Genomic DNA, 15,701 nt, shown 5'->3' with positions numbered 1-15,701 from the left:
TTTTCTTTCTTTCTTTCTTTCTTTCTTTCTTTTTTCTTTTTCTTTTTCTTTTTGGTGCTAAAATTCAATTTAATCTCTTTATTCTTATTTTGATTGTCAAATTAGTTGACATTTAGTTTTCATCATTTTTGTCTCTAACTTTAACAAAAGAATTGACTTACTCCTTCATTTAAAATTTGATGATAAATAACGTTAAATAGGAATAATAAGACGATGCGGGAATTGAATCATAGGTGTTCCATCTCTACCCCATCCCTACTCCATCCTATTTTTAGGACGAAGAAAACTCAAGTAAAGCAAGTCAAGGTGAGGCATAGTATGGAGGTATTTTGTCATTCCTATTAGGTGGTTTTGTCACTAATGAGATAGAAATAAGGGAGAGGTGGTGATAAGAAAGTTTTATAAAAAAAAATGTTTAGAATATGATAATATAATACGTATTTAAAAAAAATAATTATAAATAGGATATATATAGACACACACATTCGTGACAAGGCCGAATGAGATGAGTCGGGACGCACAAATCTCGTCTCAACCTATCTCCTCTTTAGGGCCAAAAAATAATGTGCTGAGTGGAGCAAGATGGAAAATTTTTACCATCTCTAAACTCTTTAAAGTTTAAACAACATAGCTTCTAACATCATTTTCCAACTCAAAAAGAAAAAAGGTATCTGATTTTATTCTCCCATATCACTTCTTCTCCTTCCTCCACCGAAACAATCTTCCTTCAATAGCCTTACGCTAAGCCACTAATTATATATGGTCCTTGTTTACCTATAGGAGATTACTGAGGTGTTTGAAAAAATGACAAAACTTAAATACAGTACTTTAAGTGCTGTTTTTTAAGTTTTCATATAAAAATTTAGCCATGTGACTACTAAACTAAAAAATACACTTCCATCTCATGAGAAAAAATTTACATGGCAAAATCTTAAAAGTAAAATTTAAGGAACAACACATAAATATTGTACCTAAGTTTTGTCCTTAAAAAAAACAAATAGCTTTTGGATTTGGCTATAATTATAAGCTCTTGTACATACAATGAGAATGCCCATGTTCAATTTTTTAAAAAAAATTATATAAAAATACCCAAATTTTATAGTTCCAAATTTTTAATTTTACTAATTAAAATTTCAAATTTATGAAAAAAAATTTCAATTCAAAACTCCATATCAATTATTTAGGGCAATAATGAACTTAAGAAAAACAAAAAATCAATGATTGAAGCTTGAGTTTCACATAAAACTTGCACATAAATCAATGACAACAATTGAACTGCTTAGAGCATTCATATCAAGAATACTAAAAAAATATAGTTTTTAGCAACTCAAAAACTACTTTATCTATTTTAACACCTTACTTTATAATATACTAACATTAAAGGTTTTATATTTTTTACCACTTCATTAAAATATTATTTCTTTATTATTTTTTAAATATTTTTTATTCTTAATCTCATTTCTTCCTCTCTCTTTCTCCCAAACCCACTACAAAACCCAACCCATCACCATTGCCCGCACCCAATGCCACCAACCACACCCACTACCACATACACTTTTTGTTACTATTTATAAGACATTCTTGCCAGCGAAGTTGCAAATAATTTGTGATCGGAAAAATAAAATGACAATCGGAAATAAAATAAATTGAAAACTTAAGAAAGAAAGTATGCACCCATTTCAAAGAAGAGAACTACATTTGGCAAATTTTGAAGACTGTCAAAAAATCCTGTGTTTTTTTTTCTTTGCCTTCTTTAAAACATAAAGAAGAAATAAAGAAAAATTCCATGAATAAATTAGAGTACTTCAAAATTTATGAAAGAATTTACGTGGTGCTATAAAAGATACAGGTTGGTGTTTAACAATCGGCCATGATAACAAAACTTGCATAACTTCAAGTATTCATTTATTCACATATTATTCCAATATCTTCAATCAAACATTGTGTACAGTATATGCCTCAAATGGCCTCTGAAACAATTAAAAGAAAAAACTTGGAACAGTTTATTGCTTGTTGTGGGCAAGTAATCTATTACTTATTTAAAAGGGGAAAACAAGAGTCATCTGAAACCATGAAGCGAACCATCATCAAAGTTCAGAGAATAGCTGTGAAGATCATAGCTGTACTGTACACTGCTCCTTTGCTGATTCAAAGCTTGCTTCCACTGTGACTTGAACTTCCAAACCAACTGCCTCAACACATATGATCCATGGCAACAATCCAATGGTGCTCTTCTTTTGCCACTCAAAAGTGTGAATCCAGACCCAGCACTTGCAATTCTCTTCCTCAACTTCCAGAACTGCATTCTCCTGAAGCTACACATGGTTGATATTTTCATTTTAGCCCCAAATTCCCACCAATTTCAATGAGGGCTTGTATTGCTAGAACTAGAGGTAGTGAAGCACCAAGAGTCTTATACTCCAGAGAAAACATAAAGATTACACTTCCAACTTGTAACTGTCAACTTTTATTAGCAAGCATTGCATCATACATGTCACCATTCCATTAGAGAAAGGACCCTTTATCATCATCTATCCATCCAACTTAGCTTGTCCCCAGTCAGAAACGGCCCCAGCTTAGAGAGAGAGAGTTGAAGATTTGGCTTTAGTGATGTAGCATCAGTAGTGGTGATAGAGCACTTTTTTGAATAGACAGCCTTTCAAAAAGTTGGCACTGTTTGTTTTTTGTGATCTTTTCTTTTATTTTACTCAAAGATCTGGTAAACTTTCCCCAGAAGAGTCACTAAAGAAAAAGCAATAGGATGAGGTCTTCCTCACGTAAATCATCACACCGTCCATATCTAAATTACCTGCGAAACAGCCTGCTTAAACACATCAGTTTTTTTTAACTTTATGGCTTTTTGCACGGAAAGTTTGGTCATGCTTTTTTTTATAAGGAAGGCCCACAAAATATGCAAAGTAAAAGGAAAAACATGGGAAGAGAGTGATAACTGATGCATTAAAATGAATAAAAAAAAATTAATAAGAAATATTTACAGATCTTATCTAAGGATAGTAGATACAGACCAAGAAATGTTAGGCATAAAATGAATTGATTTTTCACACATACGTGCACAACAGACAAACACAACCTTCCTCTAACGCTCTGTTTGTTTCAACATTAACGTTTTCTAGAAAATTGTTCATTTTCTAGAAAGTATTTTCTGAAAAACTATCTCATTTTCCAGTGTTTGGTAACAACCTTGAAAATGGACTCGAGAACATTTTATGGTATTTGGTATCCACAATTTTTATAACATTTCTTATATAATTTAAAACACGTATAATATGTGTGTTGTGTAAACCCACCTAATGTAATCAATATAAATAAATAATTAAAAAAAACCAAGAATGAATTTGGTTTTCAAACTAAAACTTTGACAACGGATACAATCAAAATTAGCTGTCAAATTTCATGATCTCAAATACTCATCTTGTTCATGTACAGGAACAATAATGTACATAATATATATATATATATATATTAATCATATTTCTCATAATTCAAAATAATCATTATACCCATAAGTTCCATTTTAAATAGTTCAAAATGCCACATAGGCCAAATAGATTTACGGACAAACTAATCCAGTACAAATAGTTTGATGAATACTAAAAACTGTTATAAAACTATTGACCAATTTGTGAGAAGAAAAAAAAACCCTTATTAAAGAACAGTGTTATAGAGGGGAGAAGAAATAGGAAAAAAAAAGAGAAAAGAGGCAGATAGAGAGAGAAATATGTGGGAAGAGAAGAGGCCAGAGGAGGTGATAGTGAGGGTGTGAGAAGAGAGAAAAAAACAAAGAGAAGAGAAGAAGTGAGAGAGTTTATTGTGAGAAAGGCTAAATGAGCGAAAGAATATATTGTTTCCTGAATCAGAAAAATATAATATTTATAGGAGTTATGCGTCACATGAGAGAGAGATTGTTTTCCAATTTTTTTTTTTTTTGGAAAACAACCTATAGAAAATAAGCCTTATTTTTATAAAAGTTTTCCGTTGACTAATTTTTTTTTATGTTACCAATCACTGGAAAATGTGGAAAACTATCTTTATAAGAAGTTTTCCAATGAAACAAATAAAGTGTAAGTAGTAATTCAACACAAAATCCTTTCTACCTACCAAACACACAGAGGCAAATCACTACTGCACATGGAATGAATACGAGGGAAGTAACAAAATTAGAATCAGTGAAGCATATATTAAATTTAGCATACAGAATTCAAACCACTTAAGCAAATATTTATCAAAACGCTTTCAACATGAGATTGAAATAAAACACAAATAAAAAGATTAGTAAGCTATTCATATTCATGATATTTAAACAAGTTCAAGTTAGACATACCAGAAACACATCCCTTCCACTACAAAAAAAAAAGGGCTATAGCTGCATTTGAAAAACGCAGCTATAGACCCTAAAAACGCAGCTATAGCCTATAGCCGCGTTTTTATAGCCGCGTTTCCAAGCACAGCCTATCCGGCGTGACTATAGCCCCCTGCGGGACCTAGAGCTGCGTTTTCCCACAACCCATAAGCTGAATCCTATAGCTGCGTTTTTGTAAAAAATGCAGCTATAGACCCTCTTTGGGCTGCGTTTAAAACGCAGCTGTAGGCTCAAATCTGTAGCTGCATTTTCTAAAACGCAGCTTTAGGCTGCCCTGTAGCTGCGTTTTCCAAACCCAGCTAAAGCCTCTGATATGGGTTTTGTTTATAGCTGCATTTATAAAAACGTGGCTATAAACATTTTTTTCCCTTGCTAAATTTCAAATTCTTGCCCAAATTTGCATGAAGAAATACAAAACAAGTTCCCAACGGATACTTAATATATACTAAATTTTTTGAAGTTCATTGCCAAAATTTTGCTAGTTCCCAACAAAAAATATATCAGTTTGTAAGTTCTACTGACAAAAGATCCTATACATCACAAAAAATCTTACGCATTGCATTTAGATTGCATGGGGGAGCTTTATTATGCAATTTTAAGTTTTTTTTTTTTGTGTATCTGTATCCTCCAAAGGAAAGTCACCTCATCTCCACATTTTGAGCACTACAAATAATTTGCATTTAAAAATATTAGCAAAAAGGCCCGAGAAAGAGTACTCAAAAACAAAATACAGGTTCTTACAGTAATCCAGCCAACTATCAAGCACTACTGGCATCATGCTTTAGATGAGGGCCCAGTACATGAAAGATGTAGAGGCACCAAATTCTCTCAGCAAGTTCACCTGAGAAGAAACGAAATTTAATTTCTTGTATATTTTTAGCAATAAATTACGCTTTTTGATCTGAAACTTGAACATGGAATATAGTCATTTATAAATTATACAACCAAAAAAGGTCGGGCCTTAGTGCGATGACAAGTGTCTTACACCAAAAGCCACTGGTCGTGGATATGAGTCAGGTATCAACCTCTCCAAAAACAATTGGGGGTAAAGCTGCCTACCAATCAACTCTTCCAGACCCCGCAAAAATATAAGTATTGTACACTAGCTACAACCTTTTTATAAATTATACCACCAAAGCATATGGTGTAGTGAATAGAAAACTTATGGGAATAATAATGAGTACAAAAATATTAGAGATGCATTATTTTCTCTGCACGTGCACATGAGCTAGCATCCAGAGTCTATTCAGACAATTTCCACTAGTTCACTGGTCAAGGTTCAACTGGTTCAAGTACACGGCAGAATGAGAAAAATGTTATTAAAAGTTACAATATTGTGACTCAATTTCAAACTTAATTTTCATATATGCATGCAAAAGATGTGCAGGCAAAGTAACTATCAAACAACAGAAGCGTCCATGTATCAATTGGAAAAAGTGCCCATGAACACAAAGTGTCTCATCAAGTCCACTTGTTATATTTATCACAATGTCAATGGCCATATATATGTGTGTATATCCAAAAAATATATGTGTGTGTGAATATTGAATAGCCTACCGATCTTAAGATAAATCTACTGATTGTTTCACAATGTCCTTGCATTCAATCACATGCTGAGGTGTTCAATTTATAGATACTAATCACAGAATCCTAAACTAAGTGATGCATGAAGCACGATGGCATATTTATATTAAAATAGTTATATTTAATTTAGAAGTCAATTGGATTTTATGTTAGGTCATTTTAGTAAATTAGGTTATTAGTATCTTAATTTATTTCCTAAAGCAGAGGTTATATTTGTAATTCAGCAATTGGGATTTCCTAAGTCAGTTAGAATTAGAGTTAAGTCATAGTAGTCTAAGTAAGCACACTATTGTACTCCAATGGAGAAAGTTTATAGTTTTCTTGTTCAATAAAATTTCCATTGAAACTTTTCCAATAGTCTGATGCTGATTTTAGCCAACTCTAAATGTTGATTCCTATGTTTTGTTTTCCCTGTTTGGTGCCAATTCCAAGCAAGCCTAGGTGCTAATTCCTATGTTATTTTTTCTTATTTATGTTATTCAATTCCTGTATTGCATCAGTTTTGGTTTTGGTTTTGGTTTTGTCCTGCATGAAATTTTGGTATCAAATCTCATTGTTCTACAGCACTAAGATAAATCTACAGAGGATGCCCAGATTTCTCTGTCTGTACCACACAGAAGCGATGGAAAAAAGAAAAGGTGGGTGTGATTGATTGAGTATACTCACAGTCCTTGTGTTCCTCCTTATCTTTAGAACAATTGCAGCATCTGCATAACAGAATAAATGCAAATTTCTGATTTGTAAATGGAAGTATTGTTTCACAAGTATCAAATATGTGGAAACACATTACGAGGGAAAAGAAGAAACAAATACAAAACCTTGTCATTGAAAATTTCCTTTGAATTGAGTCTCAATTTCGCTCAAATACAACCTTAAAAATGGTGACCTGCAAAGTTTGGCCATCATATGATGCCAAAAAAAAAAAAAGTCAACTGAAAAAAAAATATAATGTTTCAACATAAGTTTCCAAAGCTGATTTTGAAAAAGGCATCTAAATCCCATGGAAACTGAACTAGTCAAATATGGAGATGCCACTACAATTACCCAACAATCAATTGCAACTATTTCCCCTAAACTTTTTTTTTTTTATAACATAGGAACCTTTCTAAAGAAGAGCCCTTTGAACTCGCCTCTAGCCAGTAAAACCTATGGGAAACTGACCCCACCTGCCTATTTCCCCTCAAATATGAGGGCACTTACAATGTACCCTTTAAACTGTTTTTGCAATCAACATCCTAATTTTCAATTAATTTGCAAGGTTCATCCATCATCTAAATTAGTGTCTAATGTAACATATCAGTGACTAACATGTTGATTGTAGAATTTTTGTAGTTTAAGATGGATAACAACACACTCATCTGTTAATTTAGACATTTATTTGGACAATGAGGTGAAAAATGCAAACTAATCTCACATTCGGATGCTTCATGTAAAATTTTATAGTTTTGGGTGCACATTACAAATGCAACCAAAAATTTAGGATTGAAATTGTGATTAACCATGCATTAAACAATAGGGCCTTAGTAAAAATTATTTTAATGCACCTCCATACTTGTTTGAAATCTATCTCGTTTCAATCCAATCCCTGTGAAAATAAAATGAACTGATACAAATTTCATCTTTCATGCATTAATTACAAAGAACAATCATTGGAATACCAGGATGGAATTGCAGCTGCTGCAAGGGCAGGGGATAATTTCCATAGTTGATGTAGTTGACCACCCAGCACTCCAGTCAGATACTCAAGAATGCTACTTTCCTGGTTTAAAACACCAAAATCAACAATAAACAGTCAAACAGTGGCCCTTTTTGGACTGCTAAAACAATAAGAGTAAACATAAGCAAAGAAAAAAGTTGACCTTGAAGCTGGATGATTACAGCATTGACTAGCAAGAAGAGAAGAACAAAGTACAAATTGACTCAAATGATTTCATATTGAAATTAGTGCAGGATGCAAATCATGATGATCTGCATTTAGAAATGCCAACATTTCCCTCAAATAACTTTCAACTGTTAAAGAGTTTAATTATTATGACCTAACAAATGCGTCAGCCACACCTATGCTATATCCCAAAAAAGCCTAATCACAATCCAAATCAACCTAGTACACAGCCAATAACACCATCACTGTCCAAAAAATCAACACAATTTGAGATATTACATTAATCTAGTAGGAAAGAAAGACGCAACTCGCGGGCTATTTTTTAAAATAGAACAATTTTCACATTCAAATAAAATAACCAAAATATAGTCAATAAATATCGTTTATATCCAAATGACATGAGCGTACGCACACACAACACAAAAGAAGAAAGAAAAAGGGACATCCCTTGAAACGAGTATGCTACATCAAAGAAAAAATCTTGATGGTTGTAATATTTGCTATGGTGGTATACATATTTCTTCAGGCATAGACTTTATTTTCATTTTCATTTTTTGAATAAGTTGACGCATAGTTAGGATCATATAAAATCTTTGCAATTGCAGATGCAGCACAATATTCACCTGAGGTGACTGTGACACCTGCCATAAGCAAGGATTCAGCCATGCAGGCCTCCAACATTAGCCACCAAAACCTCAGGTAGGCTAAGGTTTAGGAGAATTCATGGATCTAGGATTTAGGGCTTAAAATTGGCTAGTGTTTGATGAGTTTTTTATGGGGAAAGTACGTGAGGTTTAAGGTTTCAATAGGTACGAGAAAATATTTGATTTAGAGTTAAAAAATAAAAAATAAATAAAAAAAAAAAGCTAAGAAGCAGAATTTCAATTTCTCTACCATCTGTGAACAGTGCCTATAAACAATACAAGTGAATATAAAAATTTCTTCAAAACCACTCTATCTCTAAGAACTAAGAAGCAACATGGACATGACATGACATTGGATGGAACATACCAATTCTTGAAAAATTAAGCCACAACATAGTGGGGATATGACAATTAATATATAGGATAAATTCCATTAACATGCCCTAAGATTTGGGCTAATGCCAGCCAAGTCCAAGACATTTCAAATTTGACCAATTTGGTCCCTAAAACCAACTCAATCCCTAAACATTGTTAGGCCCATTAATCATTTTTCTCAACTGTCTTAGGGACCAAGTTGGGTTTAGGAACCAAATTGGTCAATTTTGAAATGTCTTGAACCTAATTGGCATTAGCCCAAATCTCAGGGTCTGTTAATGGAATTTACCCTAATATCTTTTGGTATATTTTATTTATTTTTAAGCATATTTTATGGTTATTTTAAGTTTTCAAAATAAATAACAACTATCAAAATCTTTAAAATCATAGGAATTTTTTTTAATTAAAAATATATACATATTTAAAAACATATCTAAAATAATAGGAATTTAATATATACATATATATGTGTGTGTGTGTGTGCTTTTTCCTCCCAACACTTGAAGACACACATGCAATAGTGTCCCCCACATGTCAGTGCTTCTCAGCTCTACCTAATACCTTATGATGATAAATTTCTGACTTAGGCGGTGAAGTGAAAGTGTCAACAATATCCAAACTAAAGTTCATCAATCTTAAAGTAACAAATAAGCTAATGAATCTGTAACATTGAATCCAAAAAATTCTTCTCATATTCTTGAACATCATAAGATTTAATAGCAGGAAAGGTATCTAATGATTGGAAAATTAGCAGAGAAATGAAAAGATTCATCAGTCTCGTTCAGCATATTTTCTCAGATCAAACTTAAAGTTCAGGGAAGTTGGAAGAATATGCCAAGTAAGGCCCATCCTTCATATAGAAGGCCTCTTATAAAGAAAACGAACTGAAGGTAGTAGTAAATGTAAAATGCCACAACAAAATTAGATTTATCAAAAAATGCAAATACATTCCTGGAAACACTTTCAATAAGAATCAGCAGACTACACAGGCATGTGCTTTATTATTTTCAATTTCAATTTTCAGACTTAAGATTTAAGTATAACAGTTACCTTTGAAATCATTGTTTCATCTGTAGAATTAAGACTTTGAGATCTTCCAAAAACTAAATTGCACAACTCATGATATTGCTCTTAGCAAGGGAATAATACGAAACATGCATGAAATGTTCAATTAGACAATTCCATCTGCTTGCAATGCATCCAAGTAACAAGAGCTCCTGGTTCAAGAAAAAAATTCAAGAAAAAAAACATGTATACATATAGAAAGGAAATCACTTTCTGAAAAATATTCTCTTGAAGGTTCAATCCATTTAATAAGTCTTGAAAAAAACTGTTCATATAAAGCCATATATGACCAAAATTAAGCTTGGCCAAGCAGAGTAGCAGTCCCACAAGGAACCAAAAAAAATTTTAATTAATCAAACTCAGTTCATATCTAAGAGAAAGGTTTGATATCTTAAGCAAGGGGTACATAGATGAAAAACCCCACAGATTGACCTTAGCTGCGGAATTAATTCTAAATTTTCAATTACAACAATGTTTTACCCCATAGTTTCAAAATATTACACTTTGAACCCTTAGTTGTAGTAAAGGAAACCCAGAAAATACCTAGGGCCCTATTTAGGACTAAAATTACTTCCATGTAGATCATAGGTGTCCTTTGACACCAAAAAAGATCATAAAACGATGTACTCCTGCATAAAAGATCCTAACAAATACACATAGTATAACGGAGATCTATCAATTCGCGGTTTTTCTTACATCAAAACACTGCTTAACATTCACATGAAAAAATTTTATTGCCCAGATACGTCTCAAGTATTACCTGGGTTTTTTTCCCCCCTTCTAGTTAACAAAGACAAAGACTTGCTAAGGATCTAAATTAAAAGACTTTTAAAACTACAGGGTAAACATTGATACAATTAAAATTTCAGGATTTTATTAGAAACTAATGTAAACTTTAAAGTTTATTATGTGATTATGTCAAACGAAAATATTTTCCATTCCAATGTACTGAAATTGAAACATAAAACTTCAAGATATGGCTTGATTCCCATAACTTAGGCCAGGAGCAACACTTCAAAACAGGGTTCCATAATTTTCTAAGGTAAGCACTTAGCATTTAAAGTTTAAACACTTTTGCTCTCTCTACTAACTCAGATCACAGAATCCATCACAGCATTATAGATTAGCATCAAACATAAAGGTGAGGGAGAGAGAGACAGAGACAGAGAATTTAATGTTCACGTTCCTAATAAACCTAAATGAAGATAGTTTGTACTGTAGCTGACTACTTTGATCACTAATACATAACGGATGAAAACATGTAGAATGGTAACTTTTTCATGTCTTATAGGAAGCTAAAAACGCATGCACCCTAAGGTACCTAATTGTGTAGCCTTAAAAGCCAACCTAGGGGCCAATTGTACCTAGATGCATCTGTGAGCGATTTTACATGACTGCTAGTAATAAATTGAAGTATGATTGTGCAAGCAAAAATGAGACTTGTAGAGGTATAGGAACCTCAAAAGACAAGCAACACAATTACCCATACTTCAATTTTTTTCTTTTTTGTTTTATATTGGTAAGTTACAAACGTACCCAGTGGGTTTTGAACCCACAACCTCACCCTACACGTTACTCTTACAAGGAAAGGAGATACCATTTGAGCTAGAGTTCATTGGTGTCGATGATTAGCAATTTTAGAATCATTTCTAGAATCTTTCTTTCCTCAGCCATGCAATATATTGAGAAGTCCATTGTGCTTTCTGGTGCATCTACATATCAAGCATACATATATGTGCTTGTGCTTGTGCTTGTGCTTGGGCATTTTCACTCAATATGGATTCATACAGATGAGGAGGATAGAATGCTTTGGAGCCTAGGTAAGGAGTCGACAGACACTTTAGTGTCAGGTCTTTTCACAAGGTGTTGAGAGACAAGCTACTTGGATTTCCCCTGGAAAGCTACTTGGCAGGTCAAAATCCCGAGCATGGTTGCTTTTTTTTTTGTGTGGGCTGCGACATGGGGGAAAGTACTTACTATAGATAAATTATTGAAAAGTAGCATAATGTTGGAGAATAAATGAGTTGTGTGAAAATAGTGAAGAAACTGTAGATCATTTGTTGTGACATTGTCCTCTGGCAATGGGGTTATGGAACTTCATCTTACAATCTTTTGGAGTAACTTGGGTCGTGCCTATGATAGTGTAAGAAATGTTACAAGTATGGCGACGGTAACCAAAATCATTCAGACATAGAGCATGGACTATGGAATGCGGTTCCAAGAGGTTTAATGAGGTTTGATTGGAGGGAGCATAATAGGAGAATTTTTTTAAGACAAAAGTAGCATCTACCCCTAAGATTCACTTGCAATTTGTAACTTCACTTGTTCACTGGACATCTGTAGAGCCAAATAGAGCTTCTACCCTCCATTACTTTATAAAATTTGTTTGTGTAATTTTATTTGAACTAAGGGTATGTGACCTGTGTACCCCTTAGATTCTCTGTTGAATTTTCAATTCTTTTTAATAAGATATTTTTATTACCTATAAAAAAAAATCATGCAAAGTTGCAAACAATATGAAGACAAAAAATAAACCTTTTAACAAATATTCATTAAACTATGGCAAATATGTTACTGTAATTTATTTATTGAAATTAACCGACTTACAATTGTTTCACTAAAATCATTATCACTGCTTTTGGCTGAAATATTCAGTCCCTGAAAAACTTGTATCCACTGAACCTTAGGAGCAGAAAATATCAAGCTGGCACCTGAGACTAATCTAACAGTTCTCTTATCAAGAAAATATGAGATATTTCTTGATTTCCAGTGATTCCATGTGATAAACTCCAGTAATGGTTCTACATTCCTGGGGAGAAAAAGGCCAAATACATCCTCATTCGAGTTCAATTTTCATGAAAAAATTCAACAAACTGCATACCAGTAGACAAGTTGGTTAGCACACCAGAAAAATAAAATAAAACTCACATTAGTCTGAAATAGAATTGGCCGTTATACTAATCATCGGAACTTAAAGAGCCAATTTCTTTTGTAGCAGTGATTCAGTCTCTAAACCTGTCTAAAAGAATAATGCCATATTAAGGTTGCACTATATGTCATCATGTCTGGTTATATTCAGTAGTTATTGTTTTTTCTCAAAAATGAATATAAACACAACTCTGAGTCAAAACTGCTAAAATGGCAGGTCAATGAGCTCCCAAGTGAATCAAGGGTATTAGCATTCTCAGAAAATGGAAAATATAATGGAAACAAACATATAACATCTCTGAGTTCAGCATCAACTATGCTATTAGTATCTATCATTGAGGAAAACTAGGTCTTATGATGCAAAAACCATGAAACAAGTAAACATTGAAATTTAATTTCTAAGGACAGATGATGGTGGCAACAGTAGAAGCCTAGATTTTATCACCTTTTATGCCTAGAAAATAGTACCCATAGCCAACATTCAGTGATATTAATGAGAATAAGCATGATCTACATTCAATATGTCCATGAATAGCAAATGCAACAGTAGCTATATCTGAACATTTATTTTTTAATGACAGTCCAGAAATTTCTGATTATGCAGAGGGTACTGCCCTGCTAAACCAAGATCCAATACATAAGTAAACATTTGTTACAACCAGAACAACTGCCAACATATTAAACTCCAATAAAAAATCCTCGTCTATGAAAACCTCAAGAAGAAAAGGAGGGGGGGGGGTCAAGCTTATATCAGGGTGCACCCACCCCATATTTTTCTTTGACGACCGGGAAATCACTTTCACCGTGAAAGAAAACTCCCTTGGAAAGTAAAGCAAAGTAGTCGAGAAAGAGAAAATATTTTCAAGTAAAAGAGAGAATTCATAACAGACAGGAAATTCATTAGTGTCTTTGGTGGCATTCCTGGTTTTCCCGCTCACCAAAAAATAAAATAAAAGAGTTTATAATTTTCTAAAAGTCGAGTAACGTTATTTATAGTTTTTTAAAATAAAAATAGATAAATAGTGTGTAAAAATAATATATTTTAGAGTACTCATTAATAATTTATTTTATGAAAAATTTTATACCATTTTTATGGAAAATAAAAAAAAGTTATCAAAATATTAATTACTTTTTTTTCATTTTTCATAAAAATTTTCTTTAAATGAATTATTAACGAGTGCATTTTTCATATTTAAATATTGAATGTGTTGTTTAACTACTTTATCAAACAGGGCCCTAATCTCATGGCAAATTCATCTCAAAAATAAATAATTAAATGAAAAAGTTTAACTATAAAATTAGTCATAGTCTAAGACAACAACTTTACTTAATATCTTTTTTATTATAGGTGAATTTTGATAAATCCAACATTAAATTACATCTTCTTCTTATATATTTCATGTTTGCAAAATTTTTAAAAAATTGAAGATCAATAGCTATGTCATCAATAAATTTTTTAAATTGTAATTTTTTATAGTTTAAAATTATGCATAAAATATAAGCTTGTAAATCATATAGTAAATAATATCCAATTGATACAAAATTTGATATGTATATTAAGAACGTAAAGAACATTCAATTCAACGATTAGATTTTTAAAATATATAATAATGTTAATTTTATTAAGTAAGATTATACCCTTAAGTTACAACCAGTTTTGTCGTTAAACTTTGTCAATAATTAAATCTCACAACCAATTTTACAACTTTTTTTAAGGTGGTGTGACAATGGTAATATTTTACTTGATAAGTTGTGGAGAAAAATTGCAAAATTTACTGTGATTGTAGCATTGTTGCTTATTTTTATCTCAAATAAAAGTCTCATGAATATCAATAGTTTCTTTTCTTTCTTTCTTTTTTTGCTAATATTCAATTTAATCTCTTTATTTTTATTTCAATTGTCAAATTAGTTGACATTTAGTTTTCATCATTTTTGTCTCTAACTTTAACAAAGAGAATCGACTTACTTCTTCATTTAAGATTTGATAATAAATAACGTTAAATAGGAATACTAGATGTAGAAATTGAATCATGGGTGTTCCATCCCTACCCCCATCCCATTTTTAGGACGAAGAAAACTCAAGCAAAGCAAGTCAAGGTGAGGCATAGTATGGAGGTTTTTTTTTTTTTTTTAAGGTTTTCTTGATGTTTTGGGCGTCCCAGTGGGCAATACGACCAGAAGACTGATACCCAGATGCTAAAATCAGTATATCTACAAACCCGTTTGTCAGTTTTACCATTTCCTCCAAGCTTATATCAGGGTGCACCCACCCCATATTTTTCTTTGACGACCGGGAAATCACTTTCACCGTGAAAGAAAACTCCCTTGGAAAGTAAAGCAAAGTAGTCGAGAAAGAGAAAATATTTTCAAGTAAAAGAGAGAATTCATAACAGACAGGAAATTCATTAGTGTCTTTGGTGGCATTCCTGGGTTTCCCGCTCACCAAAAAATAAAAATAAAAAGAGTTTATAATTTTCTAAAAGTCGAGTAATGTTATTTATAGTTTTTTAAAATAAAAATGAATAAATAGTGTATAAAAATAATCTATTCATTAATAATTTATTTTATGAAAATTTTTATACCATTTTTATGAAAAATAAAAAAAATTATCAAAATATTAATTTTTTGTTTTCATAAAAATTTTCTTTAAATGAATTATTAACGAGTGCATTTTTCATATTTAAATATTGAATATGTTGTTTAACTATTTTATCAAACGGGGTCCTAATCTCATGGCAAATTCATCTCAAAAATAAATAATTAAATGAAAAAGTTTAACTATAAAATTAGTCATAGTCTAAGACAACAACTTTACTTAATATCTTTTTTATTATGGGTGAAT

At 32.1% G+C, this 15,701-nt stretch overlaps 1 pseudogene; it reads right to left on the bottom strand.

Moving 5' to 3' along the window:
• Positions 1 to 1,883: 1,883 nt before the first annotated feature.
• On the bottom strand, positions 1,884 to 15,300 carry LOC111992211 (uncharacterized; annotated as a pseudogene).
• Positions 15,301 to 15,701: the final 401 nt, after the last annotated feature.

The sequence above is a fragment of the Quercus suber genome, unplaced genomic scaffold (assembly GCF_002906115.3).
Source record: "Quercus suber isolate HL8 unplaced genomic scaffold, Cork oak 2.0 scaffold_905, whole genome shotgun sequence".
NCBI classification, from domain to species: Eukaryota; Viridiplantae; Streptophyta; class Magnoliopsida; order Fagales; family Fagaceae; genus Quercus; species Quercus suber.
This window is presented reverse-complemented; position numbering and strand designations above follow the sequence as displayed.